Source organism: Pan troglodytes, chromosome 19, assembly GCF_028858775.2.
Source record: "Pan troglodytes isolate AG18354 chromosome 19, NHGRI_mPanTro3-v2.0_pri, whole genome shotgun sequence".
Classification (NCBI taxonomy): Eukaryota; Metazoa; Chordata; class Mammalia; order Primates; family Hominidae; genus Pan; species Pan troglodytes.
The window spans coordinates 88,061,328-88,074,542 of NC_072417.2; the positions used below are offsets into that span (position 1 = coordinate 88,061,328).

General features: G+C 52.2%; 1 pseudogene; it reads left to right on the forward strand.

Moving 5' to 3' along the window:
* The first annotated feature begins 11,254 nt into the window (after nucleotides 1-11,254).
* LOC107969055 (E3 ubiquitin-protein ligase TRIM65-like) lies at nucleotides 11,255-11,963 on the forward strand (annotated as a pseudogene).
* The last annotated feature ends 1,252 nt before the right edge of the window (nucleotides 11,964-13,215 follow it).

The following is a 13,215-nucleotide window of genomic DNA, read 5'->3' on the forward strand; positions in this document are numbered from 1 at the left end:
TACTGCAGTCTCCCGGTTCCCACTGTCACTTCCTGTCGATGGTTCTCACATGGGTTTCAGGAGATGACTTAACTACCTTTCCTACCAGGACAGCTGACCAAGTCCTTTTCTCCTGCTACTGAAACCACCAAAGGGGGTGTTGGGCCTTCTCCCTCCTCCCTTTCATTTTACTGAATCTGAAAAGACCCAGAGAATGCAGAGAAACAGAAGGTGGGACAGATGGGCTGCCCACCAGAGAGCTGGAAAGAGACAAGGGGAGGAGTGTGATTTTTTTTTTTTTTTTTTTTTTCCCCGAGATGGAGTCTCGCTCTGTCACCCAGGCTAGAGTGCAGTGGTGCAATCTCGGCTCACTGCAACCTCTGCCTCCCATGTTCAAGCAATTCTCCCTCGGCTTCCTGAGTAGCTGGGATTACAGGCGCCTGCCTGCACGCCTGGCTAATTTTTGTATTTTTAGTAGAGACAGTATTTTGCTGTGTTGGCCAGGCTGGTCTCGAACTCCGACCTCAGGTGATCCTCCCGCCTCAGCCCCCCAAAGTGCTGGGGTTACAGGCATGAGCCACCATCCCCGGCCGTGAGATGGTTTTTAAGGGACAAGTCTTTCTGGAAGAGAGTGAGTGACTAGGTACAAGGAAGAGGATGAGTGAGGAACGTTTGGTGACAAGTAACCAACAAACAAGTATTGATCACTTCAGCATCAGGCGGGGCATGGGATCCTCAGAAGGTGTTAGTCCCTTCCAGACAGCATTTTCAGGTAGGGAGACAAAATGGACTCATACAGCTTAGTGAACAGGATGCGTGGGTGCATCCGTCAGGGTCCAATTGAGACCACAGCAGTTGTTAACTGGTAGTGGAGAAAGGAAAGGGCAGGAGTGGACACTGAGGCATCACAATGTAGGGATTGCAGGGTGCAGTCCTCACTCCTGGGACCTGAGAACAGTGGGAAGACATTGGGATTATTAAAGTGGAGATTTGGCCGGGCGCGGCGGCTCACACCTGTAAGCTCTTTGGGAGGCCGAGGCAGGCGGATCACCTGAGGTTGGGAGTTCGAAACCAGCCTGACTAACGTGGAGAAACCCCATCTCTACTAAAAAATACAAAATTAGCCGGACCAGCTACTCGGGAGGCTGAGGCAGGAGAATCACTTGAACCTGAGAGGTGGAGGTTGTGGTGAGCCGAGAGCACGCCATTGCACTCCAGCCTGGGCAACAAGAGCAAAACTCCGCCTCAAAAAAATAAAAGGGCTGGGCGCAGTGGCTCACGCCTGTAATCCCAGCACTTTGGGAGGCCGAGGCGAGCGGATCACGAGGTCAGGAGATCTAGACTATCCTGGCCAACATGGTGAAACCCCGTCTCTACTAAAAATATAAAAATTAGCTGGGCATGGTGGCAGGTGCCCGTAATCCCAGCTACTCTACTCGGGAGGCTGAGGCAGGAGAATGGCTTGAACCCGGGAGGCAGAGGTTGCAATGAGCAGAGATCACTGCACTCCAACCTGGTGACAGAGCGAGACTCAGTCTCAAAAAAAAAAAAAAGATTCACCTGCACTTTGGGAGGCCCAAGCTGGGAGGATTGCTTGAGCCCAGGAGTGTGAGATCAGCCTGGGCATCGTGGTGAGACTCTGTCTCTATGTAAAATTAAATCTAAAGATAAAATAAGGCCAAGTGTGGTGGCTCACACCTGTAATCCCAGCACTTTGGGAGGCCGAGGCAGGCAGATCACTTGAAGTCAGATGTTTGAGACCAGCCTGGCCAACATGGTGAAACCCTGTTTCTACTAAAAATACAAAAATTAGCCGGGCATGGTGGCACATGCTTGTAATCCCAGCTACTTGGGTGGCTGAGGCACGAGAATTGCTTGAACCCGGGAGGTGGAGGTTGCAGTGGGCCGAGATCACACCACTGCACTCCAACCTGGGTGACAGAGATTGTGTCTCAAAATAAAATGGAGATTCAAGAGGAGGGGACCGATGGAGAAGGACGTGCTGGCCAGTGGCAGCTGCTGCCTCTCAGAGGGTAGAGAAACCACCAAGAAACCAGCACCACTCCTGGAATCAGCTATGCCAGCACACAGCAGTGTTCTGTGGTTTGGCTCACAACAGGAAATACATTGTCCCTCCTTTTTTTCTCTCGTCTTGCAGTCTCCCTCAGCCTGTCCTACCAGGTTGAGCTAGGAGGGGGAAAATGTGGCTTGGAGCAGAGTTCAGAGGGTGGGTTTGGGGCTGAGAGACAACAATGTGGTGACTGGCTCAGTCCACCTGTTTGGTTCCCCTCACATGTACATGCTTCTGCACATACTTGAACTTGCATAGGATGGTGAAAAATGCTGGGTGTGGTGGCTCATGCCTATTATCCCAGCACTTTGGGAGGCCAAGGCAGGTGGATCACTTGAGGTCAGGAGTTTGAGACCAGCCTGGCCAACATGATGAAACCCCGTCTCTACTAAAAATACAAAGAATTAGGCTGGGCGCGGTGGCTCACGCCTGTAATCCCAGCACTTTGGGAGGCCGAGGCGGGTGGATCACGAGGTCAGGAGATGGAGACCATCCTGGCTAACACGGTGAAACCCTGTCTCTACTAAAAATACAAAAAATTAGCTGGGCGTAGTGGTGGGCGCCTGTAGTCCCAGCTACTCGGGAGGCTGAGGCAGGAGAATGGCGTGAACTCGGGAGGTGGAGCTTGCAGTGAGCCAAGATCGCGCCACTGCACTCCAGCCTGGGCGACAGAGCGAGACTCCGTCTCAAAAAAAAAAAAAAAAAATTAGCTATGCGTGGTGGCGGGTGCCTGTAATCCCAGGTACTCTGGAGGCTGAGGCAGGAAAATCGCTTGAACTCAGGAGACAGAGGTTGCAGTAAGCCGAGATCATGCCATTGCGCTCCATCCTGGGCAACAAGAGCGAAACTCTGACTCGGAAAAAAAGAAAAAAAAAAGGTGGTGAAAAAACAACTTCATGCCTCCATGGAACAAGATACAACTACCCTTCTACAAGCAAAAATAATCTCTCCTTCCCTCCAAAATAAACACGAAGTGCCAAGTCATTGTATCCCTGTCTCAGAGACAGTCACTATTTCTGGGCTATGTTAATTGCTCCTAATTGCCAGGCTCACACCTGGAATCCCAGTACTTTGGGAGGCTGAAGTGGGAGGACTGATTGAGGCCAGGAGTTCAAGACCAGGATGGGCAACATAGGCCCCATCTATAAAAATTTTTTTTTAATTAGCCAGGCGTGGTGACACATGCCTGTAGTTCCAGCTACTCAGGAGGCTGAGGTGGGAGGATCACTTGAGCCAAGGATTTCAAAGCTGCAGTGAGCTGTGCCCTCTAGCCTGAGAGACAGAGTGAGACACTGTCTCTCTTTTTTTTTTTTTTTTTGAGATGGAGTTTCGCTCTTGTTGCCCAGGCTGGAGTGCAATGGTATCATCTAGGCTCACTGCAACCTCCGCCTCCCAGGTTCAAGCGATTCTCCTGCCTCAGCCTCCCGAGTAGCTGGGATTACAGGCGTGTGCCACCACATCCAACTAATTTTTGTATTTTTAGTAGAGACAATGTTTTACCATGTTGGCCAGGATGGTTTGATCTCCTGACCTCGTGATCCACCCGGCTCGGCCTCCCAAAGTGCTGGGATTACAGGCGTGAGCCACTATGCCCAGCCAGAACCTCTCTTAAAAAAAAAAAAAAAAAAAAAAAAAAAATTGGCCAGGTACCATGGCCCACACCTGTAATCCCAGCACTTTGGGAGGCTGAGGTGAGAGGATTGCTTGAGGCCAGGAGTTCAAGACCATCTTGGGCAACATAGCAAGACCTGTCTCTACAAAAGGAAAAAATTTTTGTTAATTACTCCTAATTCGGTTGGTGTAATACACAACACCTAGTTGGTGACGGGCAGCTCAGGCCACAGGGTCACTTGATGTCCCATGAACTAGGTGTTCCATCTCGGTCAGGGCCCGGTGAAATAGTTACTTGCAAAAGAGGACATGGACCTGCCCAGAACCCTGGAGTTCTGCATGGCCACAGTCCAGCTGGGACTTGCAGGAGGCTCTGATACAGCATCTGTACTGGCAGGAGATAATTTCAGTATCACTGGATCTCCCCAGCCATAAAGCCCAGGTGGCAGCACAGAGCTAAATTTTTAATAAGAGTCATACCACACAGAAAGATTTTCATCAGTAAAGCTTTCCCCTGGAGTAAACTGTTACTCCATGAAGCCAGATTAATTCCTTGATCAATTTTCTATACAGGGTAATTAAATTGCTTCTAAGTTTTCTATTTTTATTTTAATTTTTACTTAAATACTTTCATTAAGATCATGGTTTTCCTAGAATCTTTCTGAACTTACTCTGATTCAGAGGACTGCCCAATTTGAAAAAAAAAAAGATTGAGGCCGGGCGTGGTGGCTCACGCCTGTAATCCCAGCACTTTGGGAAGCCAAGGTGGGCAGATCACCTGAGGTCAGGAGTTCGAGACAAGCCCAGCCAATATGGTGAAACCCCGTCTCTACTAAAATACAAAAATGAGCCAGGCATGGTGGCGGGTGCCTGTAATTCCAGCTACTCAGGAGGCAGAGGCAGGAGAATCACTTGAACCCGGGAGGTGGAGGTTGTAGTGAGCCAAGATCACGCCACTGCACTCCAACCTGGGCAACAGAGTGAGACTCTGTCTCAAAAACAAATAAATAAATAAAAATAAAATATCGGCCAGATGTGGTAGCTCATTCGTGTAATCCCAGCACTTTGGGAGGCCGGGGCAGGTGGATCGTATTCGAGGCTGCAGGGAGCTATGATTGTGCCACTGTACTCCAGCCTGGGCAACAGAGTGAGAAACCCTGTTTCAAAAAAAGAAAAAAATATATGCTTGGCCAGGAGTGGTGGCTCATACCTATAAACCCAGGTACTTGGGAGGCTGAGGTGAAAGGATTGCTTGAGCCTGGGAGGTCAAGGCCTGCTTGCTTGCTTGCTTGCTTGCCTGCCTGCCTGCCTGCATGCCTGCCTGCCTGCCTGCATGCCTGCCTTCCTTCCTTCCTTCCTTCTTTCTTTCTTTCGAGGCTGAGGTAAAAGGATTGCTTGAGCCTGGGTGGTCAAGGCCTTTCTTTCTTCCTTCCTTCCTTCCTTTCTTTCTTTCTCTTTCTTTCTTTCTTTCTTTCTCTCTCTCTCTCTCTTTCTTTCTCTCTCTCTCTTTCTTTCTTTTCTTCTCTCTCTTTCTCTCTTTTTTTTTTTGATGGAGTCTTGCTCTGTTGCCCAGGCTGGAGTGCAGTGGCACCATCTTGGCCCATTGCAACCTCCACCTCCCAGGTTCAAGCGATTCCCCTGCCTCAGCCTCCCGAGGTAGCTGGGATTACAGGCACCCGCCACCACACCCGGCTAATTTTTGTATTTTTAGTAGAGACGGGTTTTTGCCATGTGGGCCAGGCTGGTCTCAAACTCCTGACCTTAGGTGATCCACCTGCCTCGGCTTCCCAAAGTGCTGGGATTACAGGCCTGAGCCACTGTGCCCAGCCGTGTGAGGGTATTTTCAACTGTCCATCTGTCAGCTCTTAGGACACATTCCCAGAAGAATGGAAAGATAGTTTATGTAGAAATACATGTGAAGTGTCATTAGTGGAAAAACATATTTTTTTAAACAAAGTATGTAACCATATTTAGCTGTATAAGAGAAATTTATTTGTGCACACAGTATAAAGTTAATTTTTCTTTTTTTTTGAGACAGAGTTTCACACTTGTTGCCCAGGCTGGAGTGCAATGGCACTATCTCGGCTCACTGCAACCTCCACATCCTGGCTTCAAGTGATTCTCCTGCCTCAGCCTCCTGAGTACCTTGGATACAGACATGTGCCACCATGCCTGCCTAATTTTGTATTTTTAGTAGAGACAGGGTTTCACCATGTTGGTCAGGCTGGTCTCGAACACCTAACCTCATGTGATCGCCCACCTTGGCCTCCCAACGTGCTGGGATTACAGGCCTGAGCCACCGCATCCAGCCTAAAGTTAATTTTTTCAAGGATTTAAATACATCTTTTGTAAGGTTTTTAAAATAAAGGCAGATTGAGTCAAGTTTATTGAAACTTTACATGGAGGGAAAGAATATGCTAATTTGACATTTTAGAGAAGTTTAAATGCAAGCGTTTGTTGTCCCAGCTTAGAGATTGGTGGGTGAGGTCTGTGTGTGTCATTTTCATGTTCCAAAACGGTGAGCTTTATCTTATGTTATTTTTGGTGGATGTTGACTTAGTTCATGAATGTTGTCACTTCTAAATGTGGACAGTTGGGCTGGAAGATAACACAGCCTCTTCCGGAGCCTAGTAATCCCTGCCAAGCCCCCATCAGTCATATTTCTAAATGAAGACATTATTTTGTTCACATTTCCTTGGAAGAAAATTAAGCAGCTATTAAAGTCATGGTCACCAGGGTCATGTTGTGACATAAAAAGTACTAGTGAGTTAAATAAGGATTCAGAATTGTATGTATGAAACCTCTATCAACATATCAAAATCCAAGCGCATCACTTTAGGTTGTGTGACTCTCCCCCTTTCCTCCATTTTCCTTTCTTTTTTTTTGAGATGGAGTTTCTCTCTTGTCGCCCAATCTGGAGTGTAATGGCACGATCTCAACTCATTGCAACCTCTGCCTCCTGGGTTCAAGCAATTCTCCTGCCTCAACTTCCCAAGTAGCTGGGATTACAGGCACCTGCCACTTCGCCCAGCTAATTTTTGTATTTTTTGTAGAGACGGGGTTTCACCATGTTGGCCAGGCTAATTTTGAACTCCTGACCTCAGGTGATCTGCCTGCCTCAGCCTCCCAAAGTGCTGGGATTACAGGCGTGAGCACTGGTGCCAGGCCACCTCCATTTTCAAATTGTGTTTAAGGCTGGGAGCGGTGATTCACACCCGTAATCCCAGCATTTTGGGAGGCTGAGGCAGGCAGATCATTTGAGGCCAGGAGTTCAAGACGAGTCTGGCCAACATGGTGAAACCCCGTCTCTACTAAAATATACCAAAAAAAATAAAATTAGCCAGACGTGGTGCCGCACGCTTGTAATCACAGCTACTCAAGTAGCTGAGGCATGAGAATCAAGAATCGCTTGATCCGGGAGGCAGAGGTTGAAGTGAGCCAAGACTGCACCACTGCACTCCAGCCTGGGCAACAGAGTGAGACTCTGTCTCAAAAAAAAAAAAACAAACCAAATTGTGTTTAATATGCTGCATATATATATATATTGAGTCTCTGGATGGCAGTAACTCAGTCTCAGCTCACTGTAACCTCCACCTGTCAGGTTCAAGCAATCCTCCTGCCTCAGCCTCCCAATTAGCTGGGATTACAAGCATGCACCACCACGCCCGGCCTATATATATATATACTTTTTTTTTTTTTGAGATGGAGTCTTGCTCTGTCGCCCAGGCTGGTGTGCAATGGGGTGATCTTGGCTCACTGCAACCTCTGCCTCCCAAGTTCAAGCTATTCTCCTGCCTCAGCCTCCTGAGTACCTGGGATTACATACAGGCGCGCGCCACCACACCCAGCTAATTTTTGTATCTTTAGTAGAGACGGGGTTTCACCGTGTTGGCCAGGATGGTCTCGATCTCCTGACCTCAAGTGATCTGCCCCCCTGGGCCTCTCAAAGTGCTGGGATTACAGGCGTGAGCCACCTCGCCCGGCTGACACTTTTTTCATTGCAAGATTTTGTAGCCTCAGCTACTCAGGAGGCTGAGGTGGGAAGATGGCTTAAGCTGGGAATATGGCTTCAGCCAGGGAGGCAGACAGAGGTTGCAGTGAGCTGAGATTGCACCACTGTGCTCCAGCCTGGGGGACAAAGCGAGACACTGCCTTAAAAAAAAAAAAGACTTTGTCGTGAAGGAAGGACTACATTGATTTACAACCTGGCATGAGCTTCTTATGTTGCTAAGAGCCAGCAGTGGTTCATGGACAGCACTTGGAATTGCACTGTTGTGTAATATAACAATGAAAATCCCCGTTGCTGGGATAGGTGGAGACTAAAGGCTTATGTGGGACTTGGGCCTGGCAGCACTGCCACAGGGCGCCCACATGGCTGTATACCGGCTATGCCCCTTCTGGCCCTGCCGCCTCCTGAGCTCTCCAAGGCCCTTTCCTGTGGCCTGAAACCCTATGATCATCACTGTTAGGAGCAAGTAACCTGATTCCTTCGAATTAGAGACAGGCTCTCAGGGAGTGGGAGCAGCCCTCCAAGCAGAGGGCTAGGCCGTGGGCCATCCAGCACTGCACTCTCATTCTCATTAAGCTGAACAGAAGAATGAATGAGGGACATCTCTTCTGGGCTCGGACATGGGCCTGTTTGCAGTAGGGCTTCTCTGAGGCCACCTCTCTGAATCAGGGGCCCCTCCTCCTCTCCCCCAACACCTTACCCCAGGTCGAGGTTCAAAAGGTCCAGGACATTGTGGGGAAGCAGATGCTGATCATCGCTGCTGACAGCCAAAAGCACCAGGGTCGGGTGGCCTTTCTCTCAGTAAGGTTGGCCCACCCCACCCCAGGCCCAGGCTTCCCCAGTGCCCTGCATCAGGCTGCAGGGACCTCCCAGGACTCTGAGTGGATGGCATGGGACCAGGCAGTCAGGGACAGGATGCCTAGGTGGGCTCCAGGCTGTGACAGTGGTGGTGCTGGAGTGGAGCTCACGGACGCCTCTCTACACACCCCACAACCTCCAGAAACTGATCCAGACAATGCGAGGTGAGGCGAACACCCACTTCTCGGAGATCATCAGGAGGTCAAACAGCTGCAGATGCAGATCTTGGATTTCGTGGAGAAAGAGGAAGCAGCCGCCCTGGGGATGCTGAGCAGCTCCATCCAGCAGAGCCGCAACCGGCTCCTGAAGCTGGAAGGAGACAGCCTCTGGCTCCACACCCTGCTCATCAACCAGAGTGACCAGCAACGTCTGCAGGCAAGGTCCCACCCCTCTGCCTCTGGCTCAGGCCCCATCACAGCTTCCACTCTCCCTCCACCCACAAACACATCAGATCTCGGTCGGGAGTGGTGGCTCATGCCTGTAATCCCAGCATTTTGAGAGGCCGAGGCAGGCGGATCACCTGAGGTCAGGAGTTGGAGACCAGCCTGACCAACATGGTGAAATCCCATCTCTACTAAAAATACAAAAATTAGCCAGGCTTGGTGGCAGGCGCCTGTAATCCCATCTACTCGACAGGCTGAGGCAGGAGAATCGCTTGAACCTGGGAGACGGAGGTTGCAGTGAGCTGAGATCATGCCATTGCACTCCAGCCTGGGCAACAAGAGCACAACTCTGTCTCAAAAAAAAAAAAAAAAAAAAACACAAAACACACACACACACACACACACACAGCCGGGTGCGGTGGCTCACACCTGTAATCCCAGCACTTTGGGAGGCCGAGGCGGGCAGATCACCCAAGGTTGGCAGTTCGAGACCACCCTGACCAACATGGAGAAACCCCGTCTCTACTAAAAATACAAAAATTAGCCGGGTGTGGTGGCACATGCCTGTAATCCCGACTGCTCGGGAGGCTGAGGCAGGAGAATTGCTTGAACCCAGGAGGCGGAGGTTGCGGTGAGCCAGAGATTGCGCCACTGCACTCCATCCTAGGCAACAAGAGCGAAACTCCGTCTCAAAAACACACACACACACACACACACACACACAGATCAGCCTTTAGGGTGCATCACTGTGTCCATTCCCCTGCCTCAGGGAGCCTCCCCATTCCAGGTCTTCTGTCTTGAGCTTGCACCAACACCCTTGGCTTTCTCCACTTCAGAGCTCAGCCTTACCCTAACTTTCCTGCCTTGATTTTCCTGGAACACATGGGATTCCAGGCATCTAACACAGTCTAAGTTTCTCCAGACTTCCCTGGATCATGGCTGAGAGTGAGACTAGAACAATCTACATAGCCTGGATTGAAATCCCTTTTCCACCCCAGGAGGTGGAGGTTGCAGTGACCCAAGACTGCACCATTGCACTCCAGCCTGGGCAACAAACTAAGACTCTGTCTCAAAAAAAGAAAAAAAAAAAGAATCGTGAAATCCCTTTTCCTTCCCCAATCCTGGCCTGGCCCTGAAGCCTGGACTGATGCTGCTGTAAGTAGCGGGTGGGGCCAAGCAGCAGCCTTTTCTGGACGGTGCCTGGAGTTGCCCAAACCCTGTGCTTGGGAACTCCAGCTTCCTTTAAGCTGCCATCACACCCTGGGCAGACATCTAGGGCAACTGCTCACCTTGTCCCCTGTGCACAATGGGAAGCATTTGGCAATGGGTTTTACTAAGCAGTTCAAGGCGCAACAAAAATCCTCCCATCATTTTCTGAAAATCCCCTTTGCCTAATGCACACTAGGCCACAGTGGCCAAGCCCTTGGCAAAGCCCTGACCTCTGATGTCCAAATAGCTAGGAGGAAGGAAAGGAGATGCCCAGGTTTGGAAAGGGGAAGCTTCTGCTCCACCGGCCCATGGTTCTGGAGGCCTCTGGGCCTGTGGCATCGGCCTAGGTCCTGGCTAACAGGTGGTACCTCTGGCCCCTCCCTGCATCCAGGGGTTCCTCCGACTGAAGCAGTTCTCAGCCTGCATGGAACCCCTGATGGGCATCAAGTGTGAGGAAACGCAGAGCTTCCCCCAGCTGCCAGAGACCCTGGCTGAGCTCTGGATGCGGCTGCTGGACATGGGCCTCAGCTTCTTCAACCAGCTCTCAAAGTTCTGGGATTACAGGATTACAGGCGTGAGCCACCGCGCCTGGCCTTTTTTTTTTTTTTTTTTTTTTTTTTTTTTTTTTTTTTTTTTTTTTTTTGAGACAGAGTCTCGCTCTGTCTCCCAGGCTGGAGTGGAATGGCGCCATCTCGGCTCACTGCAACCTCCCCCTCCTGGGTACAAGTGATTCTCCTGCCTCAGCCTCCCGAGTAGCTGGGACTACAGGTGCCTGCCACCATGTCTTGCCAATTTTTTTGTATTTTTATTAGAGATGGAGTTTCACCATGCTGGTCAGGCTGGTCTCGAATTCATGACCTCAAGTGATCCGTCCGCCTTGGCCTCCCAAAGTGCTGGGATTACAGGCGTGAGCCACCTCGCTGGGCCGCCACTCAGTCTTGTGTGCCTGAACAAATACAAAGGGAGACGATGTTAGGGTCTGATGGCAGGGGGAGGAGGGCGACCTGGGGCAGCACCCACTCACCGTCCAGGCTGTGTCTGAGCAGCGGGCTGAGTTTGGGGACAGGAGCGTGGGTGGAAGCATCCCGTGACTTGTATGCAAATGCCTTGCAAGCCAGCGTCCTGCCCTGGAGGCTGCTGACCCTGCTTCTCCACCTCCACCCGCCAGGTTACTGCAACCTGAACTTTGACCCCACCACCGCCGGCGATGAGCTGTTCCAGCTCTTGGAGACCCGCTGGGTGCTGAACCTGGGGATCCTCCTGGAGCCCCTGACAGGGGGCGGCCCCTTCCCGGGCTTCAAGCAGTGACCGCAGATGCTGTGCTCGCGCGGCCTGTCCGAGGGCCGCCACTAGGACGGGAGGTGGAGGTGTCCAACTCGTGGGTGTGCCTGGGCGTCACCTACCACCGCAGCTCCCCGCTCGGCGGCCGCCCGAGCCGCAGCGTGGTCTACCTGCTGGGCCGCAACCCCTACTCGTGGTGCCTGGAGTGGGACTCGCTCAAGTTATCGGTGTGGCACGACAACGTGCAGACCGTGCTGCACGGCGCCTACCACCGCACGCTGGGCGTGGCGCTCGACTGCGACGCCGGCGGCTTGTCCTTCTACGGCCTGGCGGGTGGCGCCAGCCTCTTCTACCGCTTCCTGGCAGCCTTCCTCGAGCCGCTCTACCCCGCGGACATGGTCAGCAGCGGCGCCTCGGCCACGCTCAAGCGGCGCCCGGAGCCCGCGCCGCCCGTGACAGCACCCCATAAATAAACCTGGACTTATCTAAGCGCTGGCTGGCGCGCCAGGAGGGTTCCCGGCCCTGCGCCATCCCACCTCCCAAAACGCAGGCGACCCTTTCTCGCCACAGCCACAGGAGGGCTCTAATCCGGCTAGAGCTCCCCCAGGCACTGGGGACAGTCCCGTGGCCTTGTGGGTGGGGGATTCCTGACTGCGGTGCACAGCCCACTCCCAAACCCCATCCCAGCAGCGTCCTCTGGCCTTGGTTCTCCAGGCTGGTCTTGGCCGCTTGGCGCTGGGGCCTGTCCCAAAGGCCTTGTCGTCTGAGAGTGGGCAAGGTTTGGGCCAGGTGGTCAGACTGAGAGGTGGCGCCAGCTGGATTGGGGTAGGCTGTCTGAGTGGCTTCATTGTCGCCTGAGAGGTTAAACTGGAGGAGCCCAGGCCTACCTCAGATCCAAAAATGTTGGGCTGGGGACCCAAGCCCAGGCAGGGGTGGGGCTGCTGCCCAGAGCAGAGCTGCTCACTCAGCTGGTGTTTTACAGCCCAGAGGGGGTGTGACGCTGTCGTGGGGGGGTAAACCTTAATCCCCCTCCACCCTGCTGAATGCTGCTGAAAGCTGCTCCCCCATCCCCAGCCATCACCAACCCACTCAGCTCCCAGAAGGTAGCACTGCTCACAGCAGAGGGGCTACGTCCATATCCAGGCCTCTGCCATCCGACCGGAGGCTGAATCCAGGCCGAGACCCTGCCAGGGGACCTTGGCCAGGCCATGACTGAGAACTCAGCTCCTCTGTCTGGGGAAGCGGAAGATTTGGGTGCACCATGGAGCCACCTCCACATTTCCAGCCTCAACCAGCCACTTGTTCCTGTGGCTTCTCAAGCAAGGGTTCTCAGCAAGGTTAATGATTGGCTCTGAAGAGGAACTGATACAAATCACTGAAGAAAAAAATCCCAAGGGCAACGCATTCCAGAACCAGCCCACGCGGTGCCCCAGGGGTGTTCCTGAATTCCGTCTCCACCTGGCCTGTTCCGGGAAAAATTAGTGACCCGGTTTTTCCTTCAAGGTGGTCATTTTGGAGCCAGGAGGGCACAGGAGGAGCAGAGTGTTCTCTGAAGGTTGGTGGGGGCGGGGGGGCTCCTCTGAGGAAGCCCTGGCTACAGCCTCGTGGTGGCCTTTCTCCCTGGAGCCTTCACTCAGCTCCGAGCCCAGTGACTCATTCCCCACAGGCTGCTGCCCCTGTGAAGTAAGGAATGAGCTCGAATTCTTTGCCCCTTATTGAAAGACCTTTTACCCAAAACCCACATCTTGCCTCCCCACCCCACAGTCTTCCTCCTGGCACCAGTGGCCACAGGCTTCTGCAGAGGAGCGCTCAGG